A 26795-nucleotide genomic window follows, 5' to 3' on the forward strand; every position below is an offset into this window, starting at 1 on the left:
AGGTTAATGTGGACTATATTTAATTAAACCACCCTCATCAATCCCCCTTCACCTCCAAAAATAATAAATGTGGAATCTCTTATTACAAAGTCTAAGCCACTGATACACAAACTATCATAGTTTAAAGTAAATTTCAAAAGAGATGCCTAAGCCTAATCTAATATTGCACCCACACATGAAATGTACTCTAAGGTATCCACAGAACTATACACTCATCTCCTTTATAACAACAGGGTCAAATGTTGAAATCCTTCCTCAGTTTCATTCAGTCACCACTCTGGCACAAGTCTCAGCTGGATCATGTCCTGAAAAGTGCTGAGCAGAGTGAGGTAACATTTTTAAACCAAAACTTTTTTTTTTAAGGCATAAATGCAGATTTGGGCCAACTGAAACACTTACCAGATTCATCAGATTGTTTCAATTTTGGGAGAATTGTTGGGGGGTGGGAGGGAAGGTTGAGCAAAACATGTTGATTTTTTAACTCAAAGGGACTTTGTTCTAAAATTTCCTTCAGTTTAATTTTTTTTAAACACCTCAGAAAAAGCTCAAATTCAAAAAGAAGCTTTTCATTCAGGGTTGAATCCCCCCCAGCCCCCCGTTTTTCATTCACCAACAAACTGAAAAATCAGTTATTCGCCCAAGCTTAGTGCTGAGGACTTCTTCCGCCTATTGATTTTGCAGGTGAAAGTGCCCAGCACCTCTCAGGGTTTGATCCAATAGGAATTTTGCCTAAGTAACAACTGAGGAAGAATTCCTGGCCTTGAGATCTATTGATTACAGTAGTGTTTCAGCTCCTATAATCCTTACCTGTTGCACTTGTGGGGGTATGTATGGATTGGATAAATAATTTATGCCAGGCTTTTTTCCCTTCCTTTCTCATGACTTTAGTTTTGATATCACATCATGATTCAAAGCTTGGTGCACCATAAATTTTCTCCAAATGTGTAGTAATTCCTTGGTGCAGTCCAAAGTTATGATTCATTTATACTGGAGTGACAGCATAATACCTAGGTGTCAAAATCCATTAAAACTGTTCAATGTCTTCTGTTTATTTTTAGAATCAATTGAGACTTAACTGATGGTGAAAAATATACAGTCAAGTGTGTTTACTTCACCTTTACAAAGAATCCGTTATAGTCCCAATTAATTTGTTATTCCTGTCACAACAGGTACTGGATACTTCAAAACTGTCATTACCGTTTCTGCCTTTTTTTTGTTTTTGTTTTTTTAATAAGAGGGCTTCTGTTTATTTTTAACCCATTGGTAGGTACCACAGTATTGTTTTGTAAAATAAGGGGCTGCAAATCATTTTCCATTTTAATTACTGTAAAATAAATGTGATGAATAAATACATCTCCTAACCAACTGAAATCGACCGTGGTTGAATTTCTCTCTCTTCCTGTCATAATCAGGTGTTCTTTTTAGTTCTGAGTTTAATGACTGTCCACAGGAGTATTCATCTTGTGCATTGATATGATGGGCCAGATGGAAGACATTTAAATTAAAAATGTAGTAAGAGAGGCAGTTGTAAGAACTGGGGTAGTTTTTAGTATAAATCCAGAACTGGCTTTACCAGGTTAATAGTTAACAATACATTTCCTTGTAGAAAACTCAAGATAGGTTTTGGGGGGGGGAAAACAGGTTATAAATCTCAAGGCCATACACCATGGAGAGAGCGAGTTTGTTTAATCAGCAAAAATAAAACTGGTTCTGCAAGCCAATTGTAAAGATAACTGCTAAGATGAACAAGTGTGTGTATAAGAGAGGCAGAGTGGAACATTAATTTGAAGTTTCTGTACCCTTATCCACACTAGAGCCAAAGTAAAACCATAACATGATTGGAGGGAACTTAGAGAATAGAAAACAAAAATGGTTTACAGGGCTGGAGGCTTGGACGTCTGAAGAAAGATGCAGTGCTTGAGTTGGCACATTGGCTGCAATTACCTGATCGTGCACCCCTGTTCACCAGGAAGTAACTTGCCTTGCCTGTTATGTTCCTGTAGCGTCCTTGCACACACACAAAACAGCAGAGCGCAAGGCAAGGTTGAAGCCAAGTGAGAAAGAGGCAAAGAAAATGTATGGAGTGATTCAAGGGCTATACCTTAGGGTACTGGGATGAAAATGAGCAAATACCAGGAGACTTTTCATTGGTCTATTTAAAGCCAGACTGGACAAAGCATTGGAGAATATACTGTGGGTAATAATTCTATAGTGTTAAATTGCAATTTAGAGCTTTCCAGAGGTAATGTCTCTATATAATAGCTGTAGTCAGTGTCAAATAATGAACTGCACTTTACAAGTGTATTAGGAGGGAAAGTGTCCAGTGACTGTTTTCCAGGCTTGCTTTTTGCTACAGATGAACAGAATTTTGGAAAGCAGCTGATATCACTCAAACACACAACAGAGCCTTCACCTCCGCTCCTTACTTCAAATTTCAGAAGCACTGTACTATATTTTTCAGCACCAGAGTCTTAACTACTATTATGAAGAGCTGCTAGGGCCCTTAACAGGTGTGTGTTAGCCCAATGGTATTACCTTCTTCCTCAGTTATGGTTGTGCATTTCAGGGGCGGCGGGGAAAGGATTGTTTAGTCACTCACCACTCCTCTTTGCAAGCACCTGCTCCGTAGTGACATGACTTTTAGCACAGAGTAAGGAGGAAGTTTTTGAGAGAGACCTTTCTCAAAATATTTGCAAAACGCTGTTGTAGGCTAAGGAGGTGGAAAGGCCAGGTTGTAGTAGGAAGAGAAATCAACAGGAGGGTGTGAAAGGTATAAAAGAAAGCAGCTCCCACTGCCATATTACCGTATAATTTCCTTTTGGTTACTTTTCCTCTTGCAATCCCTTCTGCCATGTGATGTAAATTGCACTAACTCATACTCACACTAACACCAATTTACCAAAATAGAATTTGGCTCACAGCCATCTGTTCATGGGTAATTGGTGAAGAGGAAGAACTTATTCAATACGTTACTCACTATGAATTATTTGTTCTGCTCTCATTTCCAGAGATGACATGTCAGATGGACACTACACTCTGATACTACAAAACCTCTTCTGCAAAGGGTATAGGTACTTTTCCCCAATTTGCTTGCATTCTCTGGATTCTTCATTGACATCACACCTGACTTGTAAAAGGCCCATTGTAACGAGCAGTAAAAAAAGGAAAAAGAAAAAAAGACCCGATTCTGATCTCACAACACTGCAAAAATCAGGACCCGCTCCACTGAAGTAAAATTGGTGTTACATCAGAATAAGCATTTTCAATGTTGGGCCAGAGTTGTGAAGATTCACATAGTAAGTGCGTGGATGGAACACATCTTTTAGAGGGATGACTCCTGGAAGCTCTACAAACTGTCCTGATTCTCTAAGAAGAAGAACAAGTCACCAGCACCAGAAAAAGTGTTCATGTACGGTTAATATAGAACATGGCCTCGGACAATAGAGATCAGTGGGTGCTGAAATTCATGAAATTGAAAGACTGAGTATCTTCTTACAGAACCCAATCAGTTCTATGGAATCTAGGCTTTCATTTGAAAGGAGAGTCTTCAAAATGTTTCACTGAGGGAAAATTGTTCTAGAGAGTCCAAAACAATAATGGTACATTTGTCACCAGGTAACTTTAAAAAATGCAATTATTACCTTAAGAGTACAAACACTGATGTGATTTATTTTAGTAAATCTGCTTTCATTTAAAACAAAGACTATTTAGGTGATGCCAAATATTTCCTCTCTCTTATCTAGCCATTAAGAAAATTATTGGACTGAATGGGAAACACACAGACACAGGGCCAAATTCTCCTCTCCTGCAGAAAAGCTTTCAGGAATGGGAAATGCTCATAGAAGACACTATGAAGACAGAATTGTATAGTTTTCACCTTATGCTTCCCCTTTTCAGGGTATGTCTACATTTGAATTTTTTATCATAGAATCATAGAAGTGTAGGAATGGAAGAGACCTCAATAGGTCATAGTTCAATCTCCTGCACTCAAGGCAGGACTATGTAATAACTAGATCATTCTGTACAGGTGTTTGTCTAAGCTATTCTTACAAACCTTCAGTGATAAGAGATTCCACAACCTCCCTAGGCAATTTGTTCCAGTGCTTAACTACCCTGACAGTTAGGAAGTTTTTCCTAATATCCAGTCTAAACCTCCCTTGCTGCAATTTAAGCCCGTTGCTTTTTGTCCTATCCTCAGAGGTTAATGAGAACAATTTTTCACCCTCCTCCTTGTAACAAGCTTTTATGTACTGGAAAACTTATGACCCCCCATCAGTCTTCTTTTCTCCAGACTAAACAAACCCAATTTTTTCAATCTTTCCTCATAGGTCATGTTTTCAAGACCTTTCATCATTTTTGTTGCTCTCCTCTGGACTTTCTCCAGTTTTTCCACATCTTTCCTGAAATGTAATGTCCAGAACTGGACACAATACTCCATCTGAGGCCTAATCAGCCAAGAGTAGGGTGAAGAATTACTTCTTGTGACTTGCTTACAACACTCCTGCAAATACATCCCAGAATTATGTTCGTTTTTTCTGCAAGTGTGACATTGTTGATTCATGTATACCTTGTAATTCACTATAATCCCCAGATCCTTTTCTGCAGTACTTCTTCCTAGGCAGTCATTTCCCATATTGAATGTGTGCAACGGATTATTCCTTCCTAAGTGGAGTACTTTGCATTTGTCCTTATTGAAGTTCATCCTATTTACTTCAGGTCATTTCAACAGTTTGTCCTGATAATTTTGAATGTCAAGGCTTTCCTCCAAAGTATTAGCCACATCTTCCAGATTGGCAAACTTTATAAGTGTACTTTCTATACTGTTATCTAAATCATTGATGAAGATATTGAACAGAGCTGGACTCAGGACCTATCCCGCGGTACTGCACTCTATATGCCCTTCCAGCTTAACTGTGAACCACTGCTAACTACTCTTTTAGAATAGTTTTCTAACCAGTTATGCACCCACCTTATAGTAGCTCCATCTAGGCTATATTTCCCTAGTTTGTTCAAAATAAGGTCATGCGAAACTGTATCAAAAGCCTTATTAAAGTCAAGATGTAGCGCATCTACCACTTCCCTCCTATCCACAAAGCTTGTTTCCCTGTCAAAGAAAGCTATTAAATTGATTTCACATGATTTGTTCTTAACAAATCCATGTTGACTGCTACTTATCACCTTAATATCTTCTAAGTGTTTGATAACTGATTGCTTGATTATTTGCTCCATTATCTTTCTGGGGACTGGAGTTAAGCTAACTGGTCTGTAATTCTCCAGGTTGTCCTTATTCCCCTTTTTATAGATTGACACTATATTTGTCATGTTTCAACATGAGTTAACACATATTAAGTAACACCATTGTAAAGTCTAGTGTAAACTTTTCTTGATAGTTCTGTTTATCCCTGGGCTAGGATGGGTTAAGCATGGTGAGCAGGAAACTTGTGTGTCCTATCTGTCCATAGTTCAGGCAACTTCACCTGTATTCCCCATCCATGGTCTACCAAGAGCTCCCACTCTAGGCTCCCAACTCCACAGCCATCACCTCTCTTGGGTGGAGACCCACGTCTTTCTCCCTCTTGACTGAGTTTTTTTTTTTTTTTTTCAGACTGCACAGTTCCCCAGCAAGCCAGACTGCTGGAACAAGCCACTGCCTGCACTTCGGTTTTTCTTTGGAAGCCATGAACAGCTCTAACTGCCAGCAGTCATAAGTTACCTCACTGCTCTTTCTAAGCAAGCACATTGATTCCTAAGGTGAAAACATCGGCACAATAAGAGAACCTACATGCATGTTAATAAGCTTACCAGAGATCACCCCAATTCCCATATGGGCTCTAGTAGGAGTCAAACCCCAAGAAGGGGGGTTTCTCTGGTTACAAGTTCATAACAGCCTTAGCTCAGAACAACGATATCCATGAATAGTTTAGTGTTTCCAAGCTTTATATAGCTTGGAGTTTTGATCTTCAGCTACCAGGTAATCAGCAAACAACGGTCTCCTCCTCAAGGCATAGCTTCAAAAGGCTGGGATTTTCATAACCACAGGTGGTAGTTTGCATTCATCTCTCCCTAGATATTTCCCAGGAAATCCACTTCTCACATATTGTCCCAAAAGACCATTCTTGTATGATGCATTGTTCAATAGAGTCCTTTGATAGTCCAGGCCCACAATAATACATAAACTTTGCATTTAATCCAATGATCTCCAAAGATACTTAAACTTAATTCAATAAGAGTTTCCATGGATATTGTAGGAAATTTGCAATATCTGTCATACTGTCTGCACTAGAATTTTCAATTATGTTATTTCACATGGACAGGTCTTAAAACACAACTAAAAATTCAAGTACAGATGTGCCCTCAGGGAGAAGAGGGAATGGGTTGAGGCTGCATGGAGGAGGCAAAAGGCAAAGCCTTTAAACCCCACTGACCTGGGAACACTTCAGGAAAAATCTCACTGATTCTAGGGTCTCCAGCCATAGTGCTTCTCTGCCCCCTTCAAGGCTCTAGCATCCTTGTCCATGACTTGCACAAAGCTTTGAGTCAGCAGTAAGCACAGAGCTGAGAAACTACACAGAAGGCTGCTCTAGAAGTCCTCCTGGGTGTTAAACACGACCAGGTCATGTCTTTGTCTATAACAGGTGCTAAGTGGTGCTAAACAACTTATTAAGATATTAGCCAACATTTTTGAAAGCACTGCTCATTTTCCCAGCCTAGACAAGCCTAGAGTGTGGCTGCTCCCCTCCATTAGCCCACCCACTCCAAAATTAGGCTCTCATCCTGCAATGACGCCCATGACTTCAATAGGGCTCCATGGGATGTAGGTGTCCTCGTTCATGGATGCAACTGGAGGATTGGGTGTGATGCATCCCCAGCAGGAAGTCCTCTGCATGCTTAAGGTGAGCTCTTCTGTAAAAGCCACATGTAGGCTTCTGCCTCTTCCACCAGAGGAACTGGAGGGGAACACTGAGCCTCTAGTTTCTGCAAGAGATTATTGAAGTCTGTTTTAGGGCCACATTGTCTACCTGAAACAGTAGAGGAAATTTGGCACTGGTATGCACAGGATTTGTTTAGTTGTACAACTTACGCTAATATGAATGTGAATTGTGCAGCTAAATTCCTGCAATAGATATTTTATATTTACTTCCTTTTTTAAAAAAATACAAGTCCTTTAAATCATTTCGCATCTCTATGCATAGATCAGAAGTCACTCTCCAACGTAAATATTCCTTGGGAATATACCTCCTTTTTTATTTAAAAAAAAATCTAGTAAAGGAAAAGGAAATTGTCTGCTTGTGCATTATTATTATGACCCAAAAAGTTTTTTAACTCTTCATATTTCTTAACACAATATTTATGTTTTGTTCTATTTTTTATATTTCTAAGACTTATTCCATAACAACATGTTGCCTTCTCCAGCTTCCACTATAAAAGCTCACAAACAAGCTACAAGGGTTTTTGTGTGTGTGCAGTTATGGTCCATCATTATTAAATGTCTCTTGTTGGACGGAAGAGGTGCTTCATCACAAACAGCCATTCATCAGCACTTGCCAAGCCAGCTCACATCTGACCTCTGCAGCAATAATGTCGCATCAAGTAGGCCAACTACCCAGTTTAGCAACAGAGCAGGGAGCACAAGCTGGCTTCAAGATTAAGTGCACTGTTTCAGGTTTCCATTCCCAGGAGCTATGCGGGCTGATGTTGTATTGATTGTGAAAGTTTACCAGTAAGTATCACAAACAACAATAGCCAGGTCAACGATCGGTGATGCCTGAATATGAATTCCCTTGTGGTGCCTCTGCAATCTGGGCTAAGGCACTGCTATCATGATCTCGGAGCACAAGTTGAATAAGGTTTACAAGGAAAGAAAGAGTGAGAGCCTGCAGTTTGAAATGACATTTAAGCAAGTTACAGGTGGGAACAGAATGAGAGAAAATGATGTAATTATATATTCCCTAGTTTTCTACTGCAGCAAAAACCTGTCATCCCTCAATGCTTATATGTTCACCAGTCTGTACACCGAGTGCACACAGTATTTTCAGGTACTAAGCAAGACAAGAACAATATGCAGAGGTAGATACTAGGCAGTATAAATCACAGATGGGGAAAAAAAGGGATCCTTGCTAGGGTGACCAGATAGCACGTGTGAAAAATCGGGATGGGGGTGGGGAGTAGTTGGAGCCTATATAAGAAAAAGACCCAAAAATCAGGACTGTCCCTATAAAATCGGGACATCTGGTCACCCTAATCCTTGCATCCAATTTCTTTTCCTGCCCCCATCATCCAAACTTTACTTTGGATCACATGGGATCTGGATAGAAACTATCCCTGGTTTTGTTTTTGCATAACCAAAACCTGATGGTTCTTTTTTCAAAACCAAACTCACCCTGGTTTGAATCTAGAGATGGGATGAATGGAAACTCTTTCTCCTGACCCCCTGAACTTTGGTGGCTAACTGAAATCCAGGCTCCTTGTCTAGTACAAAAGCATGTTCCCTGTCTATGGTAAGCATCTAATTAAAAAGTTTTACTGTATTAACATTTTTATATTTAATGCCTAAGCTCTGAGCTCACATTTTGAACAGGACGTTTTACAGAGACACAATTTGATATGACTACCTCTACATTCAAGAGACATTTTGGAATTAGTTTTTAGTTACAGCCCCTAAAGTTTCCTCTTCTAGATAACTTTCAGTGAATTTACATGTCCCAGATATTCCAAGGTAACATAGAACATCCTTTGTACAATTTAAGATGTGAACAAATGCAACTTCATAATCTACTTAGAACTTAGTGCTTTACATCTTAAAACTGCTGCCCCAATGTTAGCAAATCATTTCCCACAACACTCTTCTAAAGTAGATAAGTTTTATCTTCTTTTTAAATTATCCTCATTATTAATTATTTACTATTAATGATCAGGTCTTAAAAGAAGAAATATGAGATTTAAAGAGACTATCTGCAGCAGTAAATCTCTTTGTCTAGTAGGACATCAGTGGGTGTGCATCTCTCCCATTAGTGTTATTGTGGATTACCTGTGTTCCACGTACACCAACAGAAGACTAGGCTTCTAAAGTATAGGTGCTCATTTCCTGTAAGTGTTCCATTATGTCACTTATGCACAATAATTCTTTTCCTGTGCTGCCTGACATCAAATCATACAGTAACTATTGGTGAATGAAAAGAAAGTCAAAATGCCTCCTTTAAAAATGGTGAGAGTCTGGAATCACATTAAATTTACAGCTTTAGTAATACCTAAACTGAATGTTTTGCATGTCTAGTCACCCTTCCATCTGCTCAGAAAACTCTAATGAGCAAATAAATTGTGGGGTCTGATATGGGTCATAAATTATTAATAAATAATAATAATACCTAGATATTGTCTTGTGGTCTAATGACTAGACATTTACTAGTCTGAACAGAGCTAGGCACACATGACTGGCTGCTTCTATGCCAACTTCTGAGAGGGGAAAAAACTCCAATACTCAAACAATTATTCCAGTCAGATGATTCCTACTCTAAAGGAAAGCAGAAACCCTGCCTACTGTGAAAATGAATATTCCCTTTTAAAATGTAGGTGGTGTGTTAAAATTTGTCAAGTCACCAGGGTGATGGAAATTTAATAAAATGTGATACCTAACATTTGAAAAGGACTTGTGGCCTTAAATAGTGATGCTTAAAGTTAAGCACATAAATAAGTGCTTTGCTGAATCAGGGCCTAAATACTCACATTAAAATAAATGATATATGGTGATTAAGAAAATATATCGCATTTAATATATTTGAACTATGACTTTCCATTCATTTTGAAGTTTATTAGAAATTGAGCTTGCATGATAAAGAGATGCAATTATGGAATGTTTTAACTCTTGCATGAAACAAAGACCCAGTAATCATCCATTGTCTAACTAGAGAAAGAAAATAATAAAGCCAGAAGAAAAGTGACAAGCTTGTTTTACAAGCAGAACAAAGTATAAGTCCAAAAAGATTTTAATACCCAGGAAACAAGTGCCACTTATCAAGTTACAGCTCAGATTAGTGCATATTACCCTGCTGACACTTTTATTAGTCATCGGAGGGATAATATTAGTGTCATTTAAAATTGCTGGTTTATTGAAAGATTCAGTGTATTTAATATAACATTCAGTATTTCATTTCTTCATCTCTCATTTGAACTGTAGTTCATAAACCCTTGGTTCCAAGTTTTGTATTGGAGGCCATATATTTTCAACACACTAGCTCAATAGTGTATAGAAAGAAACACATAAGAGAAGTTGGTTAGTTTTAGAACTGTTTCCCTAAACATTTTTGAGCTTTTAAAATGTGTGTGTCAGGTGAAGAAAAAGGGAAATGCAATTGTCACAGTGGAGTAGGAAACATCTTCTTACAGGGTGTTTTTTGTTTAATTTATAAATGCACCTCCATTAATGTCAGAAATTTAGCAGGCACACTCATGATAGTTCAGGTACTTCCTGTTTCTCTTTGGATAATGTGAGGATTTGGCCACAAGCATTGCCATATTAGCTATAATATTTTACACATGGGACTGGCTGATGTCTCACTGTTCTAATGAAAGACTACTATTATCTGTTCTATATAACAGATAAACTTGTAAATACATTGATTTTTGGCTTCTTTTCCTCTCTATTCAGAGGTGATTGTCACCTAATATAGCAACAAGACAAAACAATCAAAGGAAAAACTTAAAGAGCTTCCAGTAAAATGTAGGCAATTTAGATAGCAAGGTAATGCAAGTGGCCCAATATCTAATCCATCTTGACTCTCATTCATACCCAAGTTCATTATAAAGCAAAAAAAATGGTATTGGATACTAGACCCCAATTTATTGAAAGCAGTTAAGAAATAAGTTTGACTCATAAGGAACAGATCATTTTTTAGTGCTATTGTTAAAAGTGGCCAGTAAGCATATTACAAGCCACACATCTCTGTTAACCCACCATATAACATCAATAGTTATTCATAACACAAATCCTGCAACCACAGGAGATAGTATAGGACTGTGAGAAAAGCTTGCTGGGAGACTTTTTTTTAAGCTCCACTATGCCTGTTTCCCTCTTCATGAATGCACCTATCAAAAGGTAGCTAGAGAGTTACCTCCCATCATTCACTAATAAGATTGGCTGCATCTGTAATACTCAATCCTGACACGGATTCTCCCAAAGAATGGGGGAGTTTGGATGATTTTTGGATAGGCCAGTCTTTAGTTAGGATATAGTTTGAAGTCATGCAGGTTAGTTTGTTGAAGGAGTATTTTTTTCTACTTTGTCTACTAATTGGATAACAGCTTAAGAAGTCCCTTCCCCTTATCCTCAGAGCTCATTGTTACACCCAACAAAAAAGCAATTTTAAAAAAAGAAACACAATCCCTCATCATTATTACATAACTATGACACCATCAGCAAAGCAGCACTCACTGACACCAGACTAGACCATGTACATACCATCTATGGGAAAAACCACAATAAATTTTTTGCATTTTAAACCATTTTGACATGAGTAAAATAAAAAATAAAATCTCTTTGGTATACTTAGTTTATTACATTAAGTCTATGTTAATATTTTCTAATCATAGTGACCTCATCCTGCCAGAATGTACAGGCCCCTAATCCTTGCTATAATGTTTTCTCATTAGCCACTCAGCATTGGCCACACTAGTCGTAGTAACTAAGCACTGCCTCAGGCACCACTGGAATTAATTACTAGAAGAAACACTGCTGTTTTCAATTGTCATCTTGAATTTATCACTTGCCACTTAATGTAACTCATCTGACCTAATACCTCCTCTGTGTCACCGGGGGCTTTGGCACCAGTTCCACCTGGGTAATAGCCGGGGTGTTCTGTATACTTAATGTGCCTGTATAGCTGAGCACACATCTGCTTGAGGCCTGGATAAAATCCTACCCTGGAGGCAAAGCATGCTAACAATGCCCCAAGCAAATTGCAGCTTACCCATACGTCATGTTACATCTGAACCTAAGACTGATTCAGAGGTATACCCAATACATCTAATTTCTGCTGTTTGGAGATGATAATCTTTCATTTTGTTGGATGTAACAACACTAACCATTTGTTTTGCTCATGTTACATTTTAAAAATAATGAAACTGGCTATTTGTGTGTGGATGAATAAGTGGCTCTAGGGAGCCTTGTAGAGTTAGGCCTGTGGCATTTTCTTATAAATGTGAAGAAATTGCTCATTAAATTACCCTCAACAAAATACATTTCAGTTGCCAGTCTAATGTAACCTATGTATAAAGCACTAACCAGTCTTACCAGTTTGTCTCTCCTGCCACCCTGCTTTTTCCATTTGTCTAGAACAGAGGATCTTGTCTATTTGTATATATTTTAAAAGAATATGAAAATTAATATTTTATTTTATTTAAGGCAACAATGTTTATGCAATACAATCTTTGCTGTATGTGCAGGATCACATCAATTCATTTTTTTCTGTAAAGAGTTTATCATAGAAATTGACATATTTCACATTTTTCTGACATCTTAGGAATAACTAGAACCTCAATGTTTCTGTTGTAAGGTCACTATTTGCAAGTTCTACCGAAGTGCTTAAATATCTGAGAGAAAACTGGCATGGCTCCTTGGTGTTATAAGCCAAAAATATCATACAGCTAAAAGGATAAATGTAACAGACTTATCTTTTAGTAGCATTTTAATGATGACAATTCTCAAAACATTTCCTAGACAGAAATATTTCCTTTGCTACCACAGTGTACACTCAGTACAGTAAACTTGGAGAGATGTATAATGCAATATAAACATTAATAGTTTCACAATTGTGTTTTAGAACGACTATTTATAGAGAAAATACAAAATGTCTCCCAAAAGTATACTTAGACGTAAGCCACCATAATCTTCCTGCTCATGCAGCAGGAAATCTAATACACCAGCTCAATAAACCTGTAGGAAACAAAGGTTTTATGTAGCATTAAGAGTCACGATATTAAAATACCACATTCAACTACTCTTACAAAGCTCCTTTTAAGAGCCAAGAAAATTGAGTGCCAGTTTAGAGAAGGATAATATCACAGTATGTAGAAACAGACGAAGCAGGCACCAAGATCTGTGGAATCCTGCTGATGTTTTCGCTGCTTGGGTCAGTTCCAAACCATAGGTGGTATTGCTATTTTGGGATGTCATCACCAGAAAATACTGCCCCAGAAGTGGTATTGTCCAGAAGGATGTTGCAGCAATGTAAATTCAGATTGGCCGACGCAATGACATTATTTCAGAACATATCCTACTCCACTGTTGTTAATAGAGTGAAAATAATTATCATCACTATGCCTGGCAAAGTTCAGATCTGAATCTAACTGTGAAATTCGGGATGTACATATGCATACCTGTAGAATACACAAAGTTGTGGAATAAAATTTTATTCTATCAGCATGTCTTTGAGATGGAGTTATGTCGATCATCCCAAAAAAGTGTGCTAATAAAGCCTATATACCACACTTTCTCTTTTTGCCATATATATATATTGGGACTATTTTTCATATTCTCCCACCTGTAAAGCCAAGTGCTTTTGAAGATAGGTACCATTTACCCAACTGAACAGGGCTCAGAAGGTGCCATAAAAAGTATCTCAAAATAGCTTTTATACACATACAGATGTCGTACCTCTAAGCCTACGATCGTTGAGCTATTTCAAGATTAAGAGTGCTGAGCACCAGTTGGGTTCTGGAAGTCTCCCATTCTCAAGGCCCAAAGCTCCCATTTCTAGCCCTGAAGGGGTGCAAGGGATGTTGTCAAACAGTGACGTTGTTATGTTTAGAAAATCTGTCTCTGGCCATCCTCCCCCCACGTTCAGGCTCCCACAGGAGTAGGGTTTTTTGGCGGGGGAGGAATCCACATTTGAGGGGTGAAAGAGGAAATATTTCTCTGGTTAATTTCTTTTTTTTTTTTTTTTTTTTTTTAAAAGGTGGCTGTTTAAATCTGCACAGGGGGATGGAATGTTCTGGGGAGATGGACTAATGGATAGAGGACAAGTGAGGTTATGAAAGTTGCATAAACCATAAATACATTCGTATCACGTGTGGTGTTTGTGCATATGTACATATACACACCACTTCACCCACCCCTGAAATGCAGCTCTCTGACTCTAGGGTGGAAGGTGACATATGTATAACTGTGTACAGGAACACTACACAACACTTTAGGATAGGAAATGAAAAATACTGCATCCAATTGTAACTACAAGTGGAGTTTAGATAGGCCTACTGTAAATTATACAAACTAGCCAGGACACCAGGGTTGGCACTGAACACTACACAAGTTGGAGATAAATATACGTTGTGAAAATTTGAAGGTGTGTCTGTTCTACAAAATTTTGTACTAGACTTACCAGATATGTGAAAACAGAACTTACACATGCATCTGTGGAATTAATAATTTCATTCATTTTATTCTTTCATAAACTCCCCTGATCTTAAAAGAGTACTGGCTGGCAGAAATAAGTTCCTTGTAATAGGAAAATATACCTAAAAGCAAATTCTATGTGTTTATTATTGGGAGACTGGGTTTATGCAAGCAATTTTCATGCAAGCATAGTTGTAAGTAATAATGTGGCCTTTAATGACGGAATGATGGACCTGCCAAACACTAGGTCCTGCCATACACTGCTTGCATTTCCCTGATGGAGAACACAAAGATGCCCATCTGGGAGTTATTAACATATTCTCGTCAATTCAGAACCGACTTTAACATAATCCATATTTGTTGACAAAAGACCAACATCAGCTAGAGAACAGCAGTCACATGATTCAATGACACATTTCAAGCAGCACACATAAAGCATGCTTGGGCAGCTAAGCAATTCAGAAATGTAAATAGCAAAAGCATTCTTCTGACTAGATAAAAAGGACAAATCCCTTTTGGCAAGACATTGCATATACTCTTAATACTGAATGAAAACAACAGAGATAGGAATGGGACATATAGTGACTGATTTTGGGGGTGCTCTTTCATTTTATTCCAAGCAACACTCAGTCTTAAACTGAACCTTATACTTTTGTTTCAGGCAGGCAATGCCTTCTTGTATGGGATTTGCGGGGGAGAATACAAATTCTCTTCAATCAGCAGTGTCACATGCTCACTTGTATGACATGGGGAAACATGCCTTTTTTTTTTTTGGTCCAATTGTCTTGAATTCAGCATCAAGGGGGCTCTTTATTTAAAAACTGTTCAGACCTATAAGACAGTTTCCATTTAGAAGCTCATCATTATAAAGAATTGCAATTTTATTGTTCATTATAATTTTGGGCAACACAGTATATATAATGTTATGATTGTTAAGCACGTGCTTTGTTATGAATCATGCTTCTGTTGGGATACAGAGTTTCTACACTGCTTTACCTAGAAAATAATGATCAGTTTGTAATCCAATTGTCTCTGATTTCACATATTATTGTTATTATTTATAAGGGGCCAGTGATATATAGTAAGTTTTACAAAACTAATAGAATGTAGGATCTCTACGACGAAGATATTGCAGTCTAGCCCAGACAAACTCTATACTCAGAACAGCTGTTTGAATGAGGCATGGAGGTATTGTTAATTAGAATTCAACATAGGAAGGTTTCATGAAAGAGTATTAAGGAGGAATTTAAAGGAGGAGGAGGAAAGACCTCTATTTTTAGAATTATAAGTCAAAACTTATATTTCCTTTATTCTTTTAAAATAACATAAATACCCCACCTCCCAAAAAAGGGTTTTATTTTCTACTAGAGATGGTGGCAATGATGATTGGAGTCCTGGAGAGACTTCCGTATGAGGAGAGATTGCAAACCAACCAACCAACCTGGGATGTTTAGCTGAGAGGAAATAAAAATAAATAAGAAAAGGCAACATGACACATAATGAATGGTATAGAGAAGAAATATTGAGCACTCATGCTTATCCTCTCACAATACAAAAAGAAGGGGACTGTCTATGAAATTGATGGGCAAAAAGTTTAAAGGTGACAAAAGGAAATACAATATTTTTACACAACACAATTAATTTCTGGAACTCATTGCCGCAAGATATCGAGTCCAAGAGCTTAGCAAGATTTTAGAAAGGATTCAATATTTATATGGATAATGAGAACATAGACCATTACATTCAATGGGATAATTTTTTTTTAGATGGGATGTAAGCCCTCATGCTTTAAGACTTAAGCCAACCACTAACTGATAGGGGTTAGGAGGAAACTTCTCTTTTATGAGCATGTTAGTTCTTACAATGCACTATAAGGTTTCTGACACCTTCCTCTGAAGCATCTGTCACTGGCCACCTGTTAGAGACAGGATACTGGACAAGATGGACCACATAGGGTGCTCTGGCAATTTCTATGTTCCTAGGCAAGGAGACAGCCAGGTATCCCTGGGGGAATTTCCAACACAGTCTTCCATTTTTGTTAGGGAAGTTGGAGTTTACCTCCCCACAAAGAAGCTATGGGTGCTGTGGGGAAGGGAAGTGTTCCAGATCCTAAATTCTGTTAATCTATCTATGACCTGGAGGCATAGGGCCATATGCGTATAGGCTCTGTGCTGCCTGCAGGCCCGTCTCTCTCTGGCTCCCAGTCAGCATGGCTCCTTTGGACACAGCCTGGACTATATTACCTTTTGTATGGATTCCCAGTAGGTTTGGTGAATAGTCTACATCACCCCAAGACCAGGCATGGATTCAGATCCTGAATATGGGAAGAGAGAATGGTACCATTCAGAGGGCTGGCCTGAAACCCACTGTAAGTGCTGGAAAAGGTCTCCCTGTACACTCATCTGGTAAAAGAGCATGCCCTAAATATGCCTATCAAATTACTACTTTGGCCTGTAGATGCCATCTGTGATCTCATGTAATCAACCATGGTTCTAGTTCAACTTCCATTGAAATCCATGACAAAACTCTCATTGACTTCACTGAGAGCAGGATCTATCTCATTATTCTTCTGTCAGACAAGACAATGCAATTGTTTAATTTTATTTAAAGTGCAGGCAGTTCATTAGTAACTACTGCTTTGTTGATATTGTTATTAAGAACATACCAGCTGAGAATCTGTTCTATAACTCGACCAGAATATATCCATGCACTTATGTTATTTTTATGTATAAACATAATATCATAATATATTATTATAAAAAGCTTTGTATCTGTGTGTGCCTGATTTGCTTTTTCCTTTTGGATTTTATTATGTAAAAATCCAAAAGGATTTATATAATATACATATTAAAAATCCAAATGAAAAAGCAAAGCAGTCACACAAAGATGCAAAGCTCTTTATAATCTGAATATATTAAATGATCAAAGAATGCAGCTTCCCTTTTTTTTCCTGTGAGCCTGAAGAAAAATGAGCAAAGAGTTAAGAACATAAGAATGGCCATACTGGGTAAGACTAATGGTCCGTCTAGCTCAGTATTTGGTCCTCTGACAGTTGCGAGTGCCTGATGCTTAGTTAACCACTAAGGAGCCTATCATACTTCCTTGAAGTCTCTAGGATTTTACCAGTGACTTAAATATAAGTATGATTGGATCCCCAGACTGTTAAGAGCAGGTATTGTTTTAAAACAAAAGAAGATATTTTTAATGGGGAAATCTCTCTGAATCTTTTGCTGCTTTTTCATATAGAAATTCAAGCAGAGTGTTATTCAATATAATAAGCAAATCTGAGTGCTTACTTTCAGTGAAAGTGATAAAGGCTATAACCGCTCAAGGAATAAGTCATCTATACAGATTAGCCATGACAGAAAATGAAATTATTAGAGTAGAGTGGGACTGAAAATTTTATCTAGAAAGGGTTTTCTTGAACATTTATTTTTAAATATGATATATACCCAAATGAGATGGCAATTGCTTCTGAATCCCTGGTATGATGTATGTATTTTCCTTATACTGAACAATGAATAAGACTGACACGCCCCTGCACTTACAAAGATGTGTTGAATGATTGCTACAATAAAAAAAATACTTGCTTGGAAAAGGTTCTGAGATAGCCAATTTGAAAATGAAAGGTGTTTTTTTTTTAAATTAGGTCTTTTTTCTAAAAGCCTGTCTAGTTATGTTCTTGATCCTCGTTGTATTCTCTGTAAAATCTCTAACTTCAAAGAGGGTTAAATAGCATGAAAGTGCCAGCACTCATGTAGGGCTTGCCTGGGCACTTTGATGTACAGTATTCCAGCATGTCAGCAGCTAGAAACTAAGGCCCTTTTTAACTCTTATCTCAATACAATGTGATATTTACTAACTTCAGTTTCTGTCTGGCTAAAAAAAATTCTTCTTTTTTCAATCCAGGGTGACTTGATTTTGTGACTTCTGATGTTCAGACTAATACTGTTTATGACCTTTAAAGACCTTAAGGGAGATACTGTTTTTCCCATTGCACGGCCACTATGGAGAAATTCCAAACACACATCTGTGAGCTACAAAAGGATAGCGTAAACAACAGTTTCCTATTAAACTTTAGTTTAACATTAGGACTGCTGTCCAAAGATCATACTTAAAGATAACTGAAGTGTTACGATATTCTTTTGTGTAGTTCAGTCATGACCCTAATTAATGTGTCTAGGTTAGACATGTATTTCTTCAAGTAATGGGTGGTTTTGTTTGGACAATTAGGCAGAGCTGACAAGGAAATTTTCCATCAAACTGGGTCATAAAAAGTACATTATTCAGCATTATTATGAGTAAAGCAGTATTTATTGCCTGAACTTTACAATACACCATTATCAATCATTACCTGCCATTAAGGTATGTTAACATGAGATCAAAGAGACAAAGCCAAGTTAAACAAACAGGGATGCATGGGAGGCTTTTTAGAATTGCTCATTTAAATTGAAAGAAGTGTTGCGGAATCTATTGGTTAGCTTGGAGCTCCTTTAAGCTAAAAATGCAAATCAGCCAATAATTACAACCCTAAAACATTCCCAATTCTTTTTCATAGGTCACAAAATACATTCATTTTTAGGGAAACATGAATAGCAAAATAGACACAGAAAGAAAGGAAAATACCAGAGTCAAGTCCGGGTAGGTCAGATTCTTTTGCTATATCCGTTCTCAGCTATAAAATTACCTACACATTTGCTAAAAATATCAATGAAATTGATCCAAACAGAAGGCCAGATGTTTTTGGTCAAGCTGTAAATGCTGGAAAATACATGGGTTTAGCAAATGCTCCAGGCTCATAAGCCTATGGTACATTTATTATTATTAATAATAATTTGTATTGTGATAGTGGACAAGAGCCCAGGATCAAGTCATGGAATCATCAAGATCCCCTTGAGACAGGTGCTATGCAAACACACCTTAGAGCTAGTCTAATGTAGACTTGATGTTGTCACCTTCTTTTGCAGCATAAAATTAAACAGCCATATCACAAAGCAGCAAGTTCTCCCCTGACTTATATTTGCTGCTCTTCCATTCTCCCCTCCCAGATACGTATATTCCAGAGAGAGTAGTTAACTGAGTCAGAGGAAATCAGATCCCAAGTTTCTGTCCACATGTGAACCAAACCTTTTCTAGAAGTTCAAAATTGTCTGGTTAGTTTATTATACAGCACTTCTGATTTTCATCTATTTCGTCTGTTTCTGTCAAGAATTGGAGAGACCGTGCTGAAATACCACAAAACAAAAACAAGAACACACACACACACACACCATTCTTGCAGTATTCTTATCCCATAGAGAAGCAAATAATTTTAGAACTCTTGAGATTTCCTCACCACTTTTGTAGATAACAAGAGTTTAGATTATTTGGCTAAGCTCAGATGAGCATAAGGATTTATGGATGCTTATCCAAAACAAACAGAACCCCCATTCCTTTTGTATTTCTATCATCATTACTATATTCCCAGTTACTCCCCACTTTCACAGGAATAATCTAATTAAAAAGAAGACCCACAACAACAAAGCTGTCCTCAGTATCCCCTCATCATTTTCCTTCACCTTCTCATTAAACTGTACCGCACGGTCACAGACCCAGCCACTAGGTCCAGGCCAGGCAGTATTATCAAGAGTTGTTAACAACAGCTCCTCTGCCATATCTCAGGCCACTAGGCAGTGGATTTTTGATCTGAGGTACCAGTCTTCATGGGTTTTCAAGACCATGTATTGCTTTTGCATGCACACATTAGTAATCCATACTTCACTTGATGGCATTCCATTATTAGAGATCTTTTCAGATACACTAGAATACATTCAAGTAAATCAGAGCTCTTCAGATATATTGGGCCTCAACACGCTGGCATAACTCCATTAACTTCAAATGAATTTCTCCATATTAATGGTGCTTTAAATGAGAGGGGAATTAGGGCTCTCCTGCTCTTGCACATTTCTACAAGGCTACAAGCTTATTACAATATAAAGAGAGACTTTTGTAGATTTTAGAAAAGAAAAGGTTGGCAGCTAAGAGCTAGTTCAGAGCTAGGCAAATAAGATTTTTTTATTTTAATGCACTTTAAGACTCTTTCCTCTCCAATTCTGAAGCCTAAGAGAGGCTTGTTACAACTTGGAGAGAAACCTCTCACATAATCTCGAGCGTTGAGTTAATAGGGTCGCTTTCTAGAAGTAAAACAGTCTCTCTTCCTTCACAAATAGTTGAACGTTGCCATTCCTCTGGCACACATCCTTCCAATGTGTGCCTTAAAGGGTGTTGTCACTGAAGGAAGAAAGGACCATATAAACATGTATAATATGAAAGACGAGATAATGATTCATTGCAGTTGCATTTCTTTTCAGTAATCAGAAGGTGTCATGATATCATCTGTTGGTGATATATAATAGCAAGGGGAAACCGGTCAGGATTTTTGCCCTAATATGATCTTAGGCTAGTTGGTGCATGAATGGCAGATACAGAAAGAATACTGTATAATGCTAATGATTTACAAGCCTAAACACTCAGTTAAGCAGACATGACTATGTACTCGCATGTCATTTACATTCTAAAAATACCATTATGAACTATTATTATATACCATACATATATATTTACACACAAAAGTCATTCACCCATGACTGAAATGCAGTTACCTGCATTGTATAGCACAATAGCCATTTGACAACACACAGTCAATACTATACAACAGTTGATGGAAATGAATTAGAACACTATATGAAACTGAATCTTCAAAAAACATATAGGTAGGCAGAATATAATTACTCCAGGAATATCTATCATCCATTTGTCCAGAACACTAGGGTTAAAACTCCTTTTGTGATACATGTCAAGGGATCTTTAATAACTTCAAGTGGTCAAGACTTCTGTATTATATCATTGGATAGACAGATTAGATGGTGCTCCCTCATTCTAAAGATTTAAAGCTGTAATATAAATATGCAGTACTCAAAATACCATGAAGTCATTTTGATTTATTAGAAATGTCTGATAAGCATCTTCATGTTTCCTCTAATGCTGAATATAACCGACAGCTTTTTCTCTTGTTGAACAAAGCTAATATATTTTTTCAAAGTCATTGAAGCTATGGTGGATATGTTTCTCACTAAGGTACTAAATAATTTCCTAAGACTTTGGTATACTTCTTTGAAAAAACCTTTCCCTCATAGCAAGTATAACAACACTGACACCTCCATTTTCCTAAACACCCTGCCCTCAAAAAAGAAAAGTCAACTGACAGAAAAGCTCTGAGCAAAGGATGACCCCAAAATGGAGGCGAGCCAGATACTCCATGAAATCCACAAAAGACTTCATGACTATTGGGTTAACATGGAATGCACTCGGATACTGTGGTGATGGACAGCAGTATAAAACCCTAAGATAGATTGAAACTTGCAGTCAAGAATCCTTTCCCATGGTCTACCAGTTTGGTGAGACTCCTACTAAGAAGAAACCCTTGTCTTTGAACTATTATTACAGTATTCTAGTAACTAATCCAAAAGAGGGTTTGTCAAGTGGGTTTTCTCTGTTAGTCATAAAAGATGGTCTGTTTTTAGGGCAGCCCCATCTGTTCAGGCAGCAGTACCAATACTTATTGATTATTAAACAGGACAAGGCATCTGGTCAACAGTAATGATAGAATCTTAATAAACTGCATCTACTTCATAATCATATCCTTGGGAGCCATATTTTTAGTGTCACAAAAAAAAATCTGATCACTTTAACCTGGGCTATGCAAAGTAGCCAATGGTATAGCATAGTGGTAAGCAAAGTCAAGTATGCATAAGCAAGAGATGGACGGACTGATCTATGAGGTGGATTTGGTTTTGTTTTTCCCCCTGTGCATCTTAAATTCTTTTAGTCATACCCTAATGAAGTTTCTGCTCCCCTACAAGAACTCTACGCTATGGAAACTGCAATATGTTATTTGCAGCACGCAGTAGGTCCAGGCAGTGGCAAACTACCTTTGCACTGCAAATATAGTATTTCTGGTGGCTTTCTGCACTACCAAGTGGAGCTGGGAGAAGCTGAAGATTGGCGAGGCATGGTTAGCATATTCACCAAACCCACCATGTTGTGAAATAGCGAGCCAAATCTGCCAGTCCCCCAAACCCTGAAAAAGTCAGCTGCAAGTTGGAACATTTTAAAAGGCTTAGGGCTGATGATTCCCTTCCTCACCCCCACTGTGCTCCAGAACATTTCTCTCAATTTCTCATCAGTTAGCAGCACTGATTTAATGATAATTAACAGAATTAGTGCAATTATTCATAGCAAGTAATGGGCTAGATTGTGTCCCAGTGGACACAACTCATAGTAAGGGCCAGGTCATTGCTGTGCTATCCCAGGAGCATCCCAGCAAAGGAATTGTGACTCAGAGATCCACACCTCCTTCTCTGCTTTTCTCTTGTACCAGGAGGTGCTCATTTGCTGCTGGATTTACCAGCCAATTATAATCTCATCTTGGCACCAGCTCATCTTTGTAGTTTGTGCACTAGGGAACTGGAACCAAGACTCTGTGTTCTCTGCCCTTTCATCCTCATTCCTCCCCCCAGCTGCTTTAGGGTTGGAGAAATAAATGGGCATGCAGTGCCCTTTACCCCTGCATGCCCAGACCCAAGGTCTGGGTAGCCCATGAAGATGTCTAAGAGAATGATGTATTCCCCTGTATATCCCAACCTGGGCCCACGGTCCAGTTGGCAGTATATTTTTTAAAAGGACTTAAATCCCTCTTTCAGTTAGTGAACCACCAGCAAAGTGATCTTGATTTTTTAAGAATGTAGTTATTGTTTCGGTTTACTGCATGGTTTGGAAGAATAATTTTCAGACTCTAGGTTGTCTGTAAACAGTTTATGTTATCTATTGCTCTTCATTGTTTATGACTCATGGTTAGTTATGTAAGTCACATGGTATGATTTGTGTGTCCAGACTGGATGACATGCTTTAAAAATCCAGAAAAATAAGAAGCCTGTAACAAATAGCATGAACTTCTTGTAAGAACAAAATAACCCCTTCAAATAGAATCTGTGAAATGTCATGAATACCCAGCCACTCTCAAAATACTTACAAATAAGAAATGATACCATAAATCATACTAATTGGAATCTTGTGCTTTTACTTGTGAAAATATTTTCATTTTTTTAAAAAAAAAAAAGCTATTCAAACAACTCTAATGATGAAAGGTATTACAGTAGCCTCATATATAGCTGCTGGTGAAATACCCCAATAGGCGAGAAACCATAGTAACAAACAACACATAGGAGGTTGAACTTAGTAATGGACATGATATATTTGATATATTAAAACAAAAAAGTCAACAGTGTAAGACCATTACTTTGGCATTGTTAAGGTATCATTTCTACCCTAGATTTTTATGGTTAATCTACTTGGCCAAGAGATTTGTATTCCTTTGCCGCCATCTAATTTTGTGACTTAACAAAAGTTTTTAATCCAAGGATCTCTTTCTGAATCACCCTACAAAAAAGTGAGTCTTGTGCTCCTATAATTTCAATTCACAGGCTGTTATCAGGAAAATAGAATGATGTCAGAAATTCAGCTTTACGAATACACTGTCCGGTCAAATAAGGAAGACCAGATAGGCAGTGAGAGTGAAGCACTGATTTTTTTAAACAGCCTGCAATCCTTATTCAGATGTGCTGTAGACACATGCTTCCACTGAAGTGAAGGGAGATTGGGTTGTAGAACCTGGCAAGTTAAAAGAAAAAGAAAGAAAAATTCTGAAAAAAGAGTAAATATTAATCTGTTCTTTGTTCTTGTCTGCTTAACTCTGATACTTTAGTATTTTCCCTTATCAAAGTCCCTGTGTTTAAGTAACATCTTATAAAAGCAAGTAAACATAAGTTTCTAAGACATGAGGGCCAAATTTTGCTCTGTGGAGTTAGTTCAGATTTACACCAATATAATAACAGAGAAGTATTTGTGTGTGGATTTTCCCATCCCACCTTTAGAAATAATTTCTTTACCAAATTATAAAGAAATGCTATATTATCTTTTCTATGTTCTCATTGTGGTAGCTATTATTTTGTTTTACTCAACCTGGTCTATTGTGTTCCTTATATCTCCATGATTGTACCTTTGTAGTTCATTTTTAATTGCATGTCATTGCTAACCTCCTTGTAAAGAGACAGGGCCCTGCCATTCCTACTAATTATCCGAATCACCAGTCACTGTTTGCATGTGTGTGGCCTTGCCTGAAGCTTTTAACCACAAGTTGTGTCACTAAATCAAAGCAAGTTGGAGGAGTCGCTGTTGTAGTGACTTACTAATAAATGTTGCATGACATTCCTTTCAGGCCATTTGGAAGTATTGTTTTTAGAATTACACTTACTCAAAAACAATGATTAATTTTGTTGGGGGGGAACCAAGAAATGTTGGCAGGCTGTCCAGTGCTATAGACTAATGCATTAGCATTCACCTTGAACAGCCATTTTCCAACAGTGCTTAGGCCATAAATGAAATGAGTCTGATGATCTCAACCTACTCCCTATGGAGTGATTTTTGTCTACATCACAAAAACCACAGCACAGTTTGACAATTGTTAGCCTCTGCTCAGAGCAGTTCCAGGTCTAAATAGCAGCTGCTGATCCTAGCTGTTGAAAGTACATTAGTGTAGGTGTGACGGGAAGCTTCAGAGCATGAGTCTCATACTTTCCTAATCATAACGCTTCATCATATTTGCTTACAGCCAGATTCTGCTGAATTCATTGACACACAGAATAGTACAGTAGTACTATTGAGAACAATGAGACTACTCACAGAGTAAAGTACTGCAACAGCATGCGTAAGGGTGACAGAATCTGGCCCTTAATGCTCTTTTAATTAAAGCATGTTAAGTGTAGGAAAACCTACCCAAAACATAATTTTTAAATTTAAGTTTAGCTTTGCTGAACTTCTGAACCTAGAACATCAGTCTTAGAAAGACGTTTTGTTAAGGTGACAGATTCTAGGGCTGTGTATGGGGAGTCCCTTCAGGGATCTTCTGTTGGGGGTTATCTTGAAATAGAGAGATGGACATGTATTTTTATTAGGTCTCTCTGAAGTTAGAGCAGGTGTTTTCAATCTAGGAGGTGGGGCAGAGAATCTCTCTGCTCTAGAGGGAACGAAGGGCACAGACTGAAAGGTCCTGCCAGGAAGCCCTTGGAACAGTCAATTTTAGGGAGAAAGCTTAGGCTGAGGATTGTGTTCTGTTATTATCTGAGTTACCAATAAAGTCCAACTCCATAAAAGAAGTAAGTTGGGACATTTTGCAGCGTGTACACATATGTTGTTCAGGGCAGCCTGGGAGCACGACCTGCTTACAGGAAACATTTTTCAAAGGACCACTATTTTCCACATCTCAGTTTTTGCATACTCAAGTTCTGCATCTAATATTTTGATGCCCTGGTTTCCATTTCTAAGCTTACTGAAAACAAAAACAGCAGCAGCAACAGATTTCTAAGAGCCTACCGCTTCAGACTTAACCTTGACAATTTTGCACCGATCTTATAGTAATTTCATTTAGACCACAATTCTCTAGTTTGCATATGTGAATATCACATGAGATTGTGTAAAAGGCCTTACTAAAAATCAAGCTATATTATGTCCACAGCTTCCCCCCTATCCAGTAGGCCAGTAACCCTGTTAAAGAAGATTATCTTGCATCAGAAGATTTGGACACTTCTTAACTTTGGGCTGTTTTTCTAAACTTGAAAATCCAAAGATTGGGTCTCATACTGCATGTCTTATTCATGGGAATAATTCTTATGTAGATGAGTAGCTCTATTTAATTTAATAACTTGCCTTTTAAAGTTACCCCAGCACTAATTATCACTTGTGGTGTTATGAAGGAAAACCCACCTCAGTCTTAAAGTGTTCACCTCAAAAATATTTGACCAAACAAAAAGGGAATTAGACCAGTAAGTGTGGTTTCAGCAAGAAATGAAACTTGTTTGAGTGGTTCTTATTCTCCTATTTTCTTCTACTCTTTTCTTCATCTTGATTAGTAATTTTTACACCCTGGCAGTATAATACTAAATACTTTTTAAAACTGCTGTAGTGGGGAAAATACTTAATTTTTATGATATGTCTCCAGAGATAGATATTTAGTACTCTACAGTGAGGTTAATTTAGCATAAAACAGTATAATACCTTCCTTATTTCTGTTCATTCATTTAGAAATTATGGGACCAAATCAAGAACAAGTTACACATCATGCACTAGTTACTGTACATAGAATCCCCATGAACTGAAAGTAGGCTTGGAAGGATTAAATTTTTAATTGGTAAATGTTGATAAATGTCTATTTCATCGTACGCACACAAACCGATGAAAAAATGTTTCCATTAATAATAATCAAAATGTACAGATAAAGAAAGAAAAATGCTGCTTGATAAATTACTAGAGTTTG

At 37.6% G+C, this 26795-nt stretch overlaps 1 long non-coding RNA gene across 2 annotated transcripts in view; it reads right to left on the bottom strand.

Annotated features, from left to right (window-relative positions):
- Window positions 1–20404: 20404 nt before the first annotated feature.
- Window positions 20405–26795, bottom strand: part of LOC122462246 — an 83407-nt gene continuing 77016 nt past the window's right edge. For both annotated transcript variants that reach the window (XR_006284693.1, XR_006284692.1), the window contains exon 3: window positions 20405–20656. This is a non-coding gene — a long non-coding RNA (uncharacterized LOC122462246). The remainder of the gene's footprint in view (window positions 20657–26795) is intronic.

This window comes from Chelonia mydas, chromosome 11 (assembly GCF_015237465.2).
Source record: "Chelonia mydas isolate rCheMyd1 chromosome 11, rCheMyd1.pri.v2, whole genome shotgun sequence".
NCBI lineage: Eukaryota > Metazoa > Chordata > Testudines > Cheloniidae > Chelonia > Chelonia mydas.